Below are 16,836 nucleotides of genomic sequence, written 5' to 3'. Positions count from 1 at the left end.
TGTTTGACGATCTGAGCTCCCAAAGACATTCTGCACGTCAAAACACACAATGGCCATTTTTGAATCAATAGGACGAAGCTCTATGGCTCAGAGGCTGATAAAGATGAACAAAGGGGAATGACTTTTCCTTTCTCCGTCTTTGTTCATAGTTTTCCTTTCCAGGTTCAATTCAAATGGTGGGCGCTTAAATATGCAACAGTGGTAACGGTTTCGTCATGGTTTGAGAGGATTGTAATGTTTGCTTTTTTGAGTACTGGACAGAAAAACGGGAAAAAGTGTTGCTAGGCACCTAGTGCATTCAGTCACTTGTTTCAGTCAAAAGCGTAGAATACAGTCGCAGTTTAATGAATTTGCTTCTTGGGTTACATTTCTTTTTTTACAGGAAGTAATCTCTGAAATATACACAGTCTGTACTTTAGGCTCAACTATTCAAAATGTTTTATTTATGTGGAACTTTTTAATTAACTATGTTTGTACTTTAAGAAAAAAAACACAATTTAACACAGATTACCAGGAGCAGGATGGGACAGGGTTACTCTATGTGGGAGTGGGACGGGACAGGGTTACTCTATGTGGGAGTGGGACGGGACAGGGTTACTCTATGTGGGAGTGGGACGGGACAGGGTTACTCTATGTGGGAGTGGGATGGGACAGGGTTACTCTATGTGGGAGTGGGACGGGACAGGAGTAAAAGTCCACTCCCGTAGCAAAGGCTACAATCCTGCTTATTTACAGTGTTTCTCTTTTTAGAGCAATTCACACTGTTTTATGTATGCAGTATCCACTTATAAAATAAATACAAATACGTTCAAGAACGTGTAAAACGCACATTGTTGAACAGGCATTTAGCCCACGGTGTTCCTGCTGGACAAGCAAGGAGGGGCTTGTTCTTCTTTTTCTATTGTTTATTAGCGCATGACCACCACCTACGGTTGGAGGAGGTTTATCGTAGCGGCGCATATCTTGTGTATCTTGCTCCAGCCTTCTTCTTTCACTGCTGTCTTCTATTAAAGACTTGGTGTTTGTATAATTCCAGCCGGGAACAAATCACAATAATTTATTTCTCCTCCGGGTGTCATGATCCGAAGACTAAACAGACCCAGATGCTGAAACCCGGAAGGAGGACACAGGTAAGTGGTATGGTGAGTAATATAGATTTAATTTGATCCGACGTGGTCAGGAGGTTAGGCGTGGCTGGAGGCTCTGGCGAAGTTACGATAGCGGCGAGGCTTGAGGCTTTGATGAGGTTTAGCGTTTGTGGCGTGGCTGGAGAGCTTGTTGAGTGGCGTGGCTGGAGATCTCGAGGAGGTAGGTCCTCACAGTAGATTCAGGGAAGTAGCGGCTGCTCGTGGAGGCATCTGACTCAGGTGACTCTCGTGGCCTGAAGTCCTGAGGCACAAACAAACAAAGTCAACGAGGGAACAAGACAAGGGGCCAGACGGGAGTCTAAGGGTTGACTAGGCACCATCAGGGTTAACGAACTGGCGAAGAATGCTGTAGCTGGGTCTCCTTATGAAGAGCAGGGTGTTGATGAGATGAGTAGTCACAGCTGGTGAGTCAGGAGTAGAGCAGAGCTGGGAGGGGGAGGAGAACTGACAGAGGCACCATGACATCAGGATCAATTTTCAAATTGTTGGTACTTCCATGACTTGGAAGGGATGCCCTACCATTCAACACTACCAAATCAGAGTCCCTGATTTGGCCTGGTTACCTCAATGGCCACACGTTTTTTCACATAGAGCCCGGGAAATAGCAAGCAAAAAAAATTAAAAAAAACAACTTACATGGCTCCGCGTGAATGCAATAGTTTTGAACGTAAACGCACACATTTGCAGAGAGTTTTTATTGGAAGTGGCGTCGCTGACAGCGGTGTGAACGTACCTTCCCAGCTGACCTACGATGATCAGTGACGGTGTCCGTTGGCCATGCTTTTCTTCGGACCAGCTGATCTTCGGCTCCACCTTCATCAGACGCAGCAAAAACTCTGAGGGTTTGTAATTGTGTGTGTGTGTGTGACGTGGATTGAGTGTGTGCGTTAGAGGTGACACAGGAGTGAATTAACATTGCTGTGTAATCACTCTGCATTATAAACCAGTTCAATAAAGTGACACTGCAGGTCGTTGGCATGTCAAGCCGCTTCTGTCAATATGTGTTTCAGCCTCCACACAAGCATGCAGCAGATGCCCATTGTGAGGCCCGTAATGAACACCCACCGCGCTCCCCGCGGCCAGACGTGACTTATACACTCTGAAGTGGGGGAGATAACACAGTGATGTGATCAATAGCACTTTAGTTGCAGCCGCTCGCTGTCCCCTCTTCCCCTTAGGATATATATGCAGTTGGAGGGCAGTAAAAACCCAGCGGACTCACATCCTCTCTGTTTATTTCGCCTTATCTTCATCAGCATCGCTAGTGCTCACATCTCCACCCCCTGCTGTGACATTTCTGCCTCTCCGGGAATAAAAAACAGTTGCTTCTCTTCTCTGTGAGATCCCCTCGGAGCTGCGGTTGGATGCCACGTGGCTGCAGATGCATCTGCATGCTCGAGCACGCCATGGGGTTCATGAAATGAGGCTGCAAGGAGGGAAGTCTATGCAACCACGGTGTCGCTGCAATCACTTGAATAAATTTCAACTTTAACAGAAGGGCAGCTCTTTGGCAGCAGTCTGGAGCCCATCAATCATTCCCCCAGTTTCACTCCTGGCTTATTTATTTATGAGTCGTGTGAAACAGAGTCCTGGAAGAAGAAAAAAAACAACATGCATCTCTTTTAAAGCCAGTTTGATGGAACAAGCAACATTCTTCTTTTAGTTTTCTGTCACACTGAAGGTGGAATTTATTTATTTGATCTTTTAATCACTATCGAAATTAGTTGAAATTAAATACATTTGATTTAAACCATTTGAGCAAACAAGGCCTTCTATAGCTTTAATACATATATCTATTAATGTATTTTTTTAATTTTCAAACTTTTTACTCTCTAGAGTACGGTGGCCCTTAAGTGCAAAGCACATCAAGTACTTTTTAAAACCACTGATACTTGTAAGTTTGTATTTTCTAAGGTTAAAAATAACCCCCATTACCATGAGCCATCAGAACCAACATGCTACATTAGCTGCAGCTACAGTAAAAGAGCCGCTATACTGTTTTTCTGAATTTGGTGTCAACAGGGCGATGGAACAAACAGCGCTAACATACTGACATCAGCACAGGTGGAAGTCCTGCTTATGGAGGCTGAATGTTTACAGAACACCCCGGCCAATCATAGAAGAGCTGTTTTGGCTTTACGCACAGTGATAAACCTTACTTTCACACCGCTGCTGCCCCCCAGGAGTGCATTTTCCCTCACAGGAAGCCGGCTCCTCTTCCACGCCACGTGGCTCTGTGGGTGTCGGGAGACTCTTGAGATGCATGGCCTTTTAGAAGTGCAGGAGTTGTAGCTTTCCGTTCTTTTCGGCCCCAGAATGGCGGCGGCGGCGGGGGGATTGTACGGCTTCCACCTAAACACTGCCAGGGATGAATTTTCTTTCATGTGTTTGCTGGACTGTGATGCTTCCAGCTCAGGTTTCATTTGGTTTAAATTAATAATTGCACCATAAAACAAGCTTTCTGCGGTGTGAGGTTGTTTGTTTGACATGAATAGATTAACGTTATTAAAGTAAGAGTGACTTTTTTACATGGGTATTCTGTATTAATTATAAATAAAAAGGTCTGGAAAGACTAAGTCTTGATGTTGACTCCAAAATGCTTTGTGAATGGATTCCCGACACTCCTCACAGACTCACAACAGACGATGCTGACGTTGGTTTGAGTGAGCCGCATTACCTGTTCACCCCCCCGCCCTCCCCCTCACACACACGAGCATGGCACACATCAATAGCGCACCTGTCGTCAGGTGGGATTCAGTTACTCTGCCGTTTCCAACAGTTCATTCAGGAAAAGATGTCAGCTGCTGAGAGGCGGGCTTTGAAAGCAAACCGCACGACCACAGACGACAAAGCTGAGTGACTGCAGAGCGGCTCACGTTTCATGTTCATCGAATAAATGCTGAAATGAAGCTAAAACAAAAGTAACATTTTGCAAATAGAAGTAAACCCTCAGCGAAAAGTAGTACACTTGAAGTTTATTTTATTAAATATACTAAGGTATAAGTATAGCAAGTATACTACAGACCTTGTACGTTTAGTGCAGGAAGTAACTGAGTCATTCTTTAGACTAGATTTGAACATTTAAGTTTACAATATAGATAGTATAGTAAACTTCAAGTATACTGCTTCACTTTTAGTATATTTGTAGTAAACTTTTTTTTTGTTTGTTTGTTTTTTTTTTTTTTAACTTGTCCTGTCCAACAGCTGGGCAGGCAGATGAGAGCTGAGGGCCTCTTGTGTTGGACATATTTTACTTTAACAAGAGGGGTTATTAATCTTCAGACAAACCAGAGGTATGTTTGAATAAACCCCTTTTGTAATTGAGGCCCAACTTTATTAATTTCAATCATGTTTGAAAATCTTGGGTGTTGGACCGGACGGAAAAGGAAAGAAGGGAAGAAGAGGGGGGGGGGGTTAGGAGGGTGATAATAGGAGGGGAGGGGGTATAAGACCATGAAGCAGCATAAAGCAACAAGTTTACTGGTTGTTTATCGTTACGGTAAGGTTCAAATGTAGTACAAAAAGGGCGGGGCCTGTCCACACACACTCAAATGTTATCAACACACCTGCTAGCTGCAAAAAATGTTCACATGTCAACATGTACACAAAACAAATACTGTTCACACGCGCATACTTATACCTTAAAACCAACTATTATTTCATTCATTCTGTCACGCAAACTATTAGTGCAAAGGTGAGCTAACACCAGTGCTCAGGTGAGTGTTTATGTTCTTCTAAAATGGATGGAGGAATGTGTAAAGAAGGAAGGAGAGTGCCCTGCCATCCCCACACCAAGACCCCCACCGCAGCACCAGCGGCAGCCAGAACCCCCCCAACGCCACACGGGAGCAGGCAGGGAACAACCGCCCCCCGGGCGACCAAATCCGCCATCCAGGCCAGGGCCAGCAGGACCGCCGCGAGGCCCCCAGAGCCAGAGACCAGGGAGGCACGGGGGGAAAGAGAGCGCCGCCCCAGCCCAACCAGGAGAGCATCCCCCCCGCCGCGCCGGGAGCGCCCAACGCAGGGCCCCACCGGAGAAGGACGCCCACAGCCCCAGACGAGCACCCCATCACCACCCAGGAGTTCCGGGCACCCCCCCGCCCCAACCCCAGGTACGAGCCAGGACCCCCAAGGGAGACCCGCTCCGCACTCCAGGCAGCCACCCAACCGGCCCACGGTTGGTCCAGGGAGGAGCAAGGCAGGGGCCTGCCGCCCCCGCCCAGGAGGGGGGCACCCCAGGGAAAAAGGGGGCCCACAAGGGGTGTTGTAAACATGGCCCGACCAGGCTCGGCCACAGTTGGAAATTTGGCGGGGCACAGCGCTCAGGGGCAAGGACCCGAACCCACCCCCCAGGAACACGAACACCCCCGGCTCAGGTGTACCCCCTCCCCGCACGGAGAGAGCACCGCCGAGCCCAGGAAACCGGCACCCAAGGGACACGGCCGCTGTTGCCAAGGGCCCCGTACCCCCCACCAGGGAAGGGGTAGGGGACAGATGGTCCTAGGTCCCACCTTCCTTGCAAAATGTGTGTGCGTGTGTTTGAGAGGATGTGTGTGTGCATGTGTGTGTTTATGTTAGGATGTATATATTGAGGGGGGAGGGGTGTGTGTACTAAGGGGGGTGCAGTTAAAATTGGCGGGTAGGGCACTAAGGGGACATCTCCTGATTACTCACAGTGATGTCCCCTCACCCTCCCCACCAAGGGGCCTTAAATGTGTAAGGTGCGGTTAAAATTGGCAGGTAGGGTGCTGGGAGGACATCTGCTGCTTGCTGGCAATGATATCCAAGCAACCCCCCTACCAAGGGCCCTACATGTCTAAGGTGCAAATAAAACTGACAGAGGGGGAGCCCACTCCATACGGCAACCATAGGAGGGGGGCCACTGCCAAGTAGCCCCCCCCCCCCCAAGGCGCATCGCAGGCTAAACCCCCCACCCCCTCACCCTAATGTGAGGCTATATGAGGAAGGGGGCAAGTTGGGGACAGCTGGTAGACTGTCCCCCGGTGGTCAAACAGCTGTCCCCCAGCCCCCCCCCCCCAGCATAGGGGCCAGGTCCACCCAGCCCAGGGGCCCCACCCCCGGAGGCGCCGACACCCCAGGCCCAGCACCACCCACCCCACACAGAGAGAGAGGAGCCAGAAAGCGTCGCCCCCCCCCCCCCCCCCCCCCCCCGGAGCAAGTCCAGGCCCCCACCCCCAAACGCCGGCCCTAGAAGAGCTGTAGTAAAATTTGTGGTAAACTTAAATACACTACTTTTGCAACGGAAAATAGTTTTGTTCTATTCTTTTTATTTTTATCATTTGTCAAAAAGATATGCTTTTACTTTGAAAGAAGAACCAAATGCCAAAGTCCAGACAAGAGTTTAAAAGGGAAACGAGTATATGAAGAAAGGGGAACATTAGTTTCAACACAGTGCAAAGACAATCATTAGATTCTTCAAAGCCTTTCAAGAAGTCCTTTATTAGTCTCTCGGTGGAGACATTGCACAAAATCTACACAATTTACAAAATGTATGAAATTTTACACAAAAAAAACAGTAAAAACCAAAATCCAAAAGTACTGCTTTTTTTTTTTTACTGAAAGGAGAAACACGAGTCTGGTGGCTGATCGGCTCTTTCTCATCTGCGAACAAATTTTCATGAAAGCAGACGTTTGGTTAGCGTGTACTTTGCAGCAATTCAGAAAACAATTTTGGATAAATAAGTTGCCCCACATGGATGTTGAAAGCTTATTAACTGTATTCCAATCAGAGTCCTCTTTTCATTTATTCAGGTCAGGTCAGGCCGTCCCAGCAGCTTCAATCCAAAGCCTGAATCTCCTTCAGGTCAGACTCCAAATGGTTCAGTTGATACGATAAAGGATCAAACGAGAACGCTTGATGTAGAAGGACCACCGACATTCACAGCGGCAAATCTGAAGTCCTCTCAGCACGTGAGGCCAAAGCAATGTAAAAGCACGGTGGTGGAAGTGGTAGTAGCGTTATTAATCCGTGATGTTTAAGAACAAGTTTTCGTTTACAAATATGACCTGGCAAAGAGACTCAAAAAGAAGTAAATATCATAAAACAGAGTGCAGACACAAGAATCACAGAACATTTTGACAGATATGCATTAACAACACAGTTAGCTTTGGTAACAGGAGCAAAGACCAACAATGACCTGATGAAGTCTGTCTGAACCAAGACATGGATGTCCGGGATGAAAGTTTGATTGTGGTTTGAAATGTATTCCAGTCATTTGTGGCAGAAAAGCTGAAAGCGTCACAGCTGAAGACAGTGAAGGGCTTGGGAGTAGTGAGTTTGATAAATTCACTTGACTACATGTGGTTGGAGCTGTGAGAGACAACAGATAAAGAGGAGTCTGATTCGGGATCGATGGGAAGCAGCCAGTGGTGGAGTCGCCGTGTAGAAGACCACCCCTCTAGTTTATAGAGGTTATGGGAATGGGTGTGAAAAGGAGAAAAGCAAATGACAGAATGATAAAGTATGTCTAATGGTTTGAAGGCAGGTTTGGTGACATTGCTAGGTCATTGCTATCATAGTAGAAAATAGAAATTGCAGTCATTTTGACTAAGGTGCGTCTGGTTTCATGGGTGAAGGAGGCTTTATAGAGGAATTGTCGCTTAGAAGATATTGATGTGGGTGATGAAAGTCAAAGGTGAATCCAACCAGATGCACAGGTTTTTTGTAGGAATGAAGGTATTGACTTTGGATTGGGGAAACATCAGATCAGATCTTTGACTGAAAATAATACACTTTGTTTTACTGTTGTTAAGGTGTAGTTGGAGGCCATGAAATGACTCTTCAAAGGAAGTGAGGCTACGATGAAGTGTGGACGCTGCAGATTGTGTAGGGGCCAAGTATATGATGGTATCATCTGCGTAAAGACGGATCTGGGAGCTGCCAGCTCCTTTGGATATGAATTGAGAAAAGGATTGGGCCTGGAATGGATCCTTGCGGCACACCTTTGGTGCAGGCTGATCATGTGGGCTTCCTGTGGACTGGTTGCTAAGTGAAGCATGTACTTCTGGACTCCTTCCATCCATTGCTTTTTACACTGCAGCTTTAAGTCTGAAGTTGAACATTGGATAAAGTCAGTGGAGTTTCATCCTGGAAAAAACTGAGTCTCTGTAAAAATAAGAGCCAAAGTTTCCGGTGAAATTCAAGTGGAACTGGATCTGGTCTGATTCAGATCTACATCTACTCAGTTAGATGGAATGAAACCAACCTTTGCAAACTTCTGAGGCATCCAGCAGCTGCTGACCAAGCAGCTGCGATGGGAACAAGAGAGCAAATGTGCAGCTCCCATATCTGTGCAATATGTGGGATAAAATCAGAGCTATTATTCTGTGCAGCTCATCATGCGAACACATGATTAAAAAAAAATCTTTCAAGACTCTGGGTCGCCATGGAAACGCATTAATGAATGCTGTTTATTAAAGCGGAAGTGTGCTGCTCTCCCTTTTTGGCCTCCGCAGTCATTGTTCCAGGCTGTGTTTCAGCTTTCAGGAATGCAATTAATTAACTCCATATTCTCATTTATGTTTGTTTCATTTAAATGTTTGCTCGCAATTAGATCTTTGCGAGAACCGCTCAAACCACCGCGGTGGGGTTTTATTGAGAGGTTGTCTGTCAAAGAGTGTGGAGGACGACAGCGGAAATTGGGGGCTCATTACACAACAGCCTGAAGAGCAGCCGGGAGAATCATCTGGAACTCTGATGCTTTTACCGCTATTAATTTGTAAATCACCTGCAGTCAGGTTTGGACTTCTATTAATCTTCAGTTCATTATCTGCTTGAGTAAAAGAGAATAGCAGCTTTTCAGGTCACTTTGTCAGGTCAGAAACTGAAGAACTAGCAGTGACACATCCAACAAATAAAGGAAAACTTTTATAAAACAAGACGATAAGGACGTTTAGAGATGGATATGAATCTCTGGGACTGTAATGTGCAGAAAAAGACTTGTGTCAAGGTGACTGTGCTTTTGTGAAGAGGAGATAAGTAAGAGGTTGTAGTGCAGGGAAATCCTGGTTTGATGGCTTAATAGCTCTTTTCTGACTGTGATGGCTGAAGGGATGTTCTGATGACTTCTAGGACTGGGGTTTGGGCACTTCTCTGTTCTTCTGAGTAGAGCTGTAACAAGTATCCGAATACTCAGCTGTTTGCAATCTGTTCCCAAAAATTCGATGAATATTTGCGGTATCCAATATCGCTTATCCGCAATCTTTATACATATATTATAGTGTAGTACAAATGCAATCAGGTGATTTAATTATTGATCCGAAATGCAGAATAATGTTGGATTTTAAGAACATAAACTAAACAACTGTCACAGGAAGACACGATCTGAGATCGCCACACCATCCTCGGGAGAGTTGCTGTTTGCATCAGAGCCACTGCTGGACCACAGATGGACGCAACAAACCAGAAGCTCGCTTAGATATGCAGGTTCTGACTTCACAGACTCGTAGCAGAACTACATTTCTCCTTCTGTGTATGCTTTTTGATGCATCACGAAGATGAAGAGGATCCAATAAGCATGCAGACACAATCAATTCTAATAATTTAAAACATTTATGAAGATGTGTGACATTGATCCAGCAAGAGAAGAGGAGAGGCCATACTCCTTTTTGGCTCCTTGAGTTTGAAGAACTTCCTCAAGAACATCCTTCTGAACACTGTGTGACATTGATGCTGTCCAGACCAAAGAACACAGACTGTAACAGGAACGGAAAGTTTTGACGACGATGAAAAGCTTGATGAAGATCAGAGTCTGTGCTGTGGAGCCTCACTGGGAGAGAGATTTCTTCTCATTCCAGGAATTGGGGTTCTGCTGGAAATTTGGATGAAAGGAGATGTTGCTGGACCTTCTCATCATTTTCTCCTGGATGTGTGTGCTTCACCTATGTTCTCCAATCGCTGGTTACGTCTGACCCAAGAAGAGATCATTGAATAAAAAAGAGGCTTTTTTAATCAGCAGTGACATTCTGAAGTCATGAAGGTGTTTTCACTTATTTTAAATCTTTTAGATCTGATGTTTTTAGTTTTGTTTTACTCTGCAAGGTTCTTTTAGTTTGGTTTTGTATTTTATTTTGAAGAGTCATGTTGTTTTTCACTACTTCCTGTAATGGCTGGGCCTGGTTTCCAATCCTCAGCAGATTGATGTTGGTTGGAATTTCTCGGTACTCGATCACATTTTGATTTTTTTTTTCCTTCAGCTCCATCATTTGATGTTTTCAGACTGATTTGGCTTATTGGGCTGCAACAATTATTTTAGTTATTTTAATAAACAATAAATGTTTAAATTGTCCTTGTTGGAGAATATTGTTGATTTTTCTCTGTAAAATTTTTTTTTAATGTTTTTTTATATATTAATTATAAGAACTTGGTACTTTTAGCATTAAGGTGCTAAAATGATGGATAATAAATGGATAAATTGATAATTAAAAAAAACAACAAAAACAACTACATATAAAAACTTACATTTTTCTTGAAAAATACTGTTTACATTAATTGTACTCATCAGTATGCATGTAGTTGTTTAAAAAGAACAATTAAAAAAAGCATGGTTCCTGAAATCTAATTTCATTCTGCACATGCTCAGTCTGCTCTTGGGTGGTGTTTAAAAATGTAACTAAATTTACAAAGATGCCTATGAAATACATTATTATTTTTTGTCATTTGTGTGATAAATGGATTCATAGTCTCGTGTTTTATTCATAAAAATACTCTGATCCCTTTAAACCAGCAGTAAATAATATTAAAATAATATAATATTTTGGTATAAATTATGATTTTGTTAAATGAAATTAAGTTATTTTCGATTTTTTTTTCACGTAAAATATATTTTTGCCTTTAAACCAAATTTCCTGAAGCTGCTTCCGCTGTTTTTACAAATAAAAAAGTAAAAATAATCGAGATTTAGACTCGTGGATGTGACAGCGCGCGCTTTTTATGGCGTGCGTGTCACACAAAACTGTGCATGGGACACTGTCTCCAAAAGGTCTGTGTTCTGGAGTTCTGGACACATCAGCCAGAAGCAGCGGAGCTTCACAGATCCCGGTTCCGCCGGTTCCACCGGTTCTGTTTGATGGTGACAGAGAGTAGCACCGCTGGAGCTTACGGAAACTGTCAACACGCACGCGCTTTGGCCGCTCCCACTCGTGGTGTACCTTTAAGTCGCGCGTGCCAGTGCTGAGAAAAGGGCGGACCCAAGCGTGCTTGGGCGTGTGTGTGTGAGCGCACGTGCATTTCGGCGTGCGCGTGCTTTTTTCCCACAAGCCGGTGCACGGTGCTCCGCGGTCCACGCGCCTGAGAGAAGCCACAAACGCAGCCCGGTACCGCCGCGCGCTCACAACCGCGCGCCCAGCGCCGCACACGCCACCATCCCGGACTGCGAGGACGCGCGGCTCCGCGCAGAGCTGGATTTTAGCCCGTGGACTCTGCGGTGGTCAGCTGAACTCAGGTCAGTGATGCCACCACTGTTGTCCAACCTGTTCGCGTTACCTGTCCGCGCGGCTGCACCTCTATTGACGGACTGTCCGCGCGCAAACGGACGCACGTGAGAGAGAGAAGGCTCGGGACTCTGACAGGAGTTTTCCCAGTTTGCAGGCTTGGAAAAGGTGAACCTTTCCGGCTGGAACAGGTGAGGTCTTCCTTTATGGAATTCAAAGGGATAATCTATCGGCCTGTCAGACTCAGACCCCTCCCACCTTTAAAGATAAAATAGATTTATTTACATACATATTTTCGTTTGTTCTTTATTTTATTTTATTTTTGAGAGCTTTTAAAACATTTTGGAATCCTCTCCAGAAAGGAACATTTCGATCAGAGCGGCGTCCTCCGGTTTTTGCTGCTGAATAATGAAGAGGATGAGCGGCGGGTGTCCGCTTTCCGCGCTTTGTTGTCGGCTTCAGCCTCGTGTTAAAATGTCAAACAAATTCCCACTGACGGCGCGCGCGCGCGTGACATACTCCTGAAATATAGATGCGTATTTTCATGTAATTGGATCGCGGCGTGCCGCGCGCTCCGTGACCTTGTGGAGCCGGACAGCGCGCGCGGCAGGACGCTGCAAGCATCACCAATCCTCCATCCTTTCCTCCACCCGCTTGTCTCTGCGCAGAAACCAGCAGATTTAACACACATTATTTAGCGTAATGCGTTTTTCCTTCAACATCCCATAAATGTCTTCGTTTTTTAAAATGTAAACAGAGAAAAATAGATTTTTGAAATGTCTTCCATGTCTTTGAGGGACCGTTCTGCTCCCCTGAGGATTTTTTTCGCCCGCAGAAATGTGCCGCCTCTCCCGCGCTGCTCCTCTGTCTGTGCGTGAGGCCTGCAGAATCAAAAACTGCCTTCCTCAGTGAAATCTAAACTCCCTCAATTTGTCTCAGACAAAAACGTAAAAAGCGCCGCATATTTGAATGTGTTTCACAAAAAGGCCTCGTGAGGAGAGTCAGCGGCTTCCTTCCGACGAGCGAGGTGAGAAGAAATCAGGCCTCTCACCGAGAAGGAGGCGGAGGAGGAGGATTCTCTCCTTCATCACACATTTCGATTTGTCGGACTTGAAGAGTTAATAGGATTAGAAAATCCTCGCGCGTGTATGCGCAGGGAATTCCTAATCAGGATTTTTTTCCCCCCTGAGGAAAAAAAAAGGATGGGCGTGACCCATCAGGGAGCTGCGTCTCTGCTTTTGCACGAGGCCAAAAGGTGTGCATCCTCACCTGCAGCAGAAACAAATGCTTTTCATGAGAAGACACAGGTCGAGCGTGTTTTTTTTTTTAATTTCAATTGCCGCAGAATTAAAAGAAAATCAAGTTGATGTTATTTTTCACTGCTGGAATAAAAACAAACCGCTTTTTTTTTTATAAACGGCGCTACGTGAAAGCAGCATGTCTCTGCAGAAAACACCCCATCCTCCCGGTTCGTTTTTTGGGTGGTGGTGGTGGTTGTAACGGTGGTTATATGAGCTTTTGTGGGACTTTATCTTCTTTCCATTAATTTTCGGGTTGGCAGCCTGGCAGCAGATTAACTGGGAAATCAGGCGCAAAGAAAGCCAAGGGCTCTCAAGGTAACTGCGGCGCCTCTATGTGGGGGTGGGGGAGCGCCACATTTTACGCAGGACGCATTTTTCCTCATTTCTTGCTTCCTTTTTTTATTTACACATCAAAAAGATGACGTTTCTGACTTATTTTACATATAAACCCATAAATGTTAAGTATCTTTTTTTAAAGATAACAGAAAATATGTAATTATTACAAAATCATTTATTTTTTCCCGTTTATAGTAAATAAAAAATCAAATTGCAAACACGAGGAAAAACAGCATTTTTGCGTAAAATAAATCATAAAAAAGGCCGAGTGACATTATGTAATTTCGTGCACGCGCGCCTGCGACCATGCCGAAGCAACCAATTATCCTCTGCGCGCGTGCACATGGGGGATTTGTGCGCTTAGATGTATGTTGGACCGGCTGGTGCACGCGCGCGTGTTTTTTGTGGCGCTCACTTTACTCATGACGTAATGTCGTGTAGTCTGCTGCAGCAGCACGAGCCCAAAGCTGCACCGCCGCGCGATCACACCCACTGTCCACGCGCACGCGCACGCCGGCCTTCACCTCCTCTTGTCTTTTTTTAAGAAAAAACTATTTTGATCAATTAATGACATTTGATAAATATTTTAGAATTGGTTTCTGTGTTTTTTTTATTTAAAAAGATAAACTGTGGAAGTGGCGCAAAAATAAATCCGTCAACATCAAACAACATAAAAGGTGTTTAAAGTCTGTGAATGAATGCAATAGATTCGTTTTTTTATGGTCATTTGCCTTTTGCATAAAATACTCATAATCATTCACACGTTTATTATTATCTAAAGATTTGTTTGAACAATTTCACTCATACCCTGCACACCTGCAGGCTGAGACTAGCACATTTCACAATAAAAGCACCAAATAAAAGCCTGAATTTTCCTTTGCATTCAATAAAGATTAAAACACGTTTTTAATGTTACTGATTAAGCTTCTTATGTTTTAATGAATCAAATAATTTATTAGTTAATTAATCTAATTATGAAAGTGAAAAAAGTCACCTTAATAGCAAAAATGACAAAAAATAAAACAGTTGAACCACTTAGAAAAATCTAAAACTAGACAGGTGTGTTTGTGTGTGTGGGGGTGGGGGGTGGGAGGCTGTTTCCTTTGGTTCCTATTGGAACTGACCATCAGAAAGGCCTTCAAGACTTCATGAGCATTTGCTCCCCTTGTTTATTCTGTTTTTTTGTGTGTGTGTGTGTGTGTACAGACCGCATGCAAGCTGATATTTTCAGAAGTCTGTTTGATGAAACCGCTTTGCAGAGCTGCTGCCTTTCGCTTTAGGTTTGTGAAATGCTCTGCATGCAGAAACCAGCTGGACTCTGCGTCTGGAATAGTTGGAGTCGCGCGCCTCAGAAGGACTTTGGAGCAGGAGAATCCGGGGCCTGTTTGAATGCGTTAAATACGGAAATGCGCGCTGCTGACTGACTGAGTGCGCGCGCGAAGAAACTGCTCCAGCGGCGGACCGCCGTGCACGCCCCCATCACAGAACTGAACGCGCACGGATCTGCCTGAAATGGTGGCGCGGCGCTCTGGAGGCTCGTGGCAGGTGAAGAGCGCGTGGGGAGGAGTGTAGCTGGGCGTTACGGGGGATTCGTGAGTGGATGAGTTGGAGACCCCCCTCCCCCTCGTGCGAGTGGCTGGCTGCGGGGCCTCACCAGACAATCAGCTGCTCTCTGCAGAGGACATTTTGTCCTGTGATCGGGGCACCTGCTGTAAAATTACAGGCGTTTAAACACAAGAGGCTCCCGCCTCTTTTCTTTTTTTTTTTGCGCACTGACACGCGCGCGCTCCCGTTAATAGGATCCAGAAAGCCGGCGCCTTTTGTCGGGAAGTGCACGCAGACTCGTCCCTGCGGGTTCTGTCAAAGGAGGCTTTCAGCGGGAACAATGATCCCCGCCGTTTAGCCTTTTAACCCCCGACACTCTCCACGCGGCATCAAAAAGGCGCACAGTGAGAGCGCGCGGGTGAACACGAGCGCCCGGCTCTCCTGTGTGCGGATGTCTGACATGGATCTGTGGAGGCCTCCGCTTTGATGTGACTCCAGATTGGATGCAGAGAAAATACAAAAAAATATACATATTTTTATCAAAAATGAGACACAGTTAAGCTGCGTTTTAAGCTTCTAAATGAGCTCGCGGTTGAAATGAAAATGATCCTGCGGGGGAGGTGTGTGTGTGTGTGTGTGTGTGGGGGGGTTGAACAGCATCGATGGGCTGATACTGAAGTGATAAGCAGCTCCGCGTGAAGGGAGGCTGCGGACGTTTGATAAAGACGCAGCATAAAGACACCAATCTGAGGCCGTTTAGTTGCAGTAAATCTCTGAGGTGATTATTTGCAGGACAATGAGAACAAAGATTTGTCTCGGTTTGGTATTTTATTCATTTATACATCCTCATTTTTATTGTTTTATTCATTTAGCATGAAAATTCACGTTCATTCTTCATTTTACGTGTTTTGCAGTGCAAACATATGACATTTTCTCTAACATATAATATATCAGCCAATATGATCCAATCGGATTGTTCAAAATGAACCAATATCAAATATGAATCTGATTGTCAACCACAAACTATGATATAAATCAAATCGTCACACTTGATCTGTGGAGTTAACGCACCAGGAGAGTCGGATGAATTTGCCAGAGAATAAAATAGTCAGATCCTAAGACGGAAATGTGCAGAACGGATCATTTCCGCTGATGGTTTCTGTCATGTGCAGCTGACATGAAGCAGCATCACTCATGCTGATGGAAGTCTGACGCCTTCCCCGCTCGTTTGCGCCATGGCTCACATCCAGTCATTTTCTGGCAGTCCTCCTGCTGCTCCTACGATCATCTGACCAGTCAGGAAATGAATAAGGAGCATCAGATTCAAATCTTGAACTCCAGTGTTGAGAAACATGCATCTCTCCTTGCAGCAGGAGTGTTCCGGCCCTCCTCCCCCACATTATCTGCTGCAGGTAAATGTCAGAGTGCTCTCAGCGGCGAGGCGGCTGCTGGAAAAGGCCTCCTGCTCCTCCCGTGCACCACGTCGTATGTGGATGTTCCAGGCTGAAGTGTGGGATCACAAAACGAGGCCTCAATTCTGCAGATTCATGCAAGTTGGGTTTTAGTCCAGGATGCTGACACCAGAAAGTTCTGCCTTGTTTGTTGTTTCTTGATGCGGTTGTTCTTGAGATATTCCGTTGTTTTTGACTCTTGTTTCTGGAAAATATTTGGAAATGTTTATAGTTTCATTAAAAAAAGTGGCACTGTTTTCTTATGGCAAAGGTTTTCTTTTCATAGCTTTTTTGATGGAGATGAAACAGATGTTTATTGCTAAGTGAGTTCGTAACTTAATCCAATTACATTAAAAAATAAAAAAACTGGATATTTGCAGCTTTTAAAAACATGTTTGAATTTGAATCTAAACTCGAAGGCCTTCGGGATTCAAACAAGTTCACCAAAAACCTCCAACATGCAGGATCAGAGTCACTTATATCAACCAGATTAGAAAAGGTTTATTAAAATTTATGTAGTTTTTTTTCAATTGAAAAACACTGTTTCTAAAGACATCAAAGAAATCATAAACACGTATACTGGAAAAAGGTTTTATAAAAAAA

The 16,836-nt window shown here is 44.9% G+C and overlaps 1 protein-coding gene across 13 annotated transcripts in view; it reads left to right on the top strand.

Annotated features, from left to right (window-relative positions):
- The first annotated feature begins 11,413 nt into the window (after positions 1-11,413).
- The window catches only part of nrxn3a (neurexin 3a), a 166,985-nt gene continuing 161,562 nt past the window's right edge, over positions 11,414-16,836 (top strand). For all 13 annotated transcript variants that reach the window (XR_002292952.3, XR_002292950.3, XR_002292951.3 and 10 more), the window contains exon 1: positions 11,414-11,611. The gene's annotated coding sequence lies outside the window, so the exon portion shown is untranslated. The remainder of the gene's footprint in view (positions 11,612-16,836) is intronic.

This window comes from Oryzias latipes, chromosome 22 (assembly GCF_053564925.1).
Source record: "Oryzias latipes strain Hd-rR chromosome 22, Olatipes_Hd-rR_3.1".
Taxonomy (NCBI): domain Eukaryota; kingdom Metazoa; phylum Chordata; class Actinopteri; order Beloniformes; family Adrianichthyidae; genus Oryzias; species Oryzias latipes.
The sequence above is the reverse complement of the archived record's forward strand: the minus strand, read 5'-3'. Positions and strand labels throughout refer to the sequence as shown.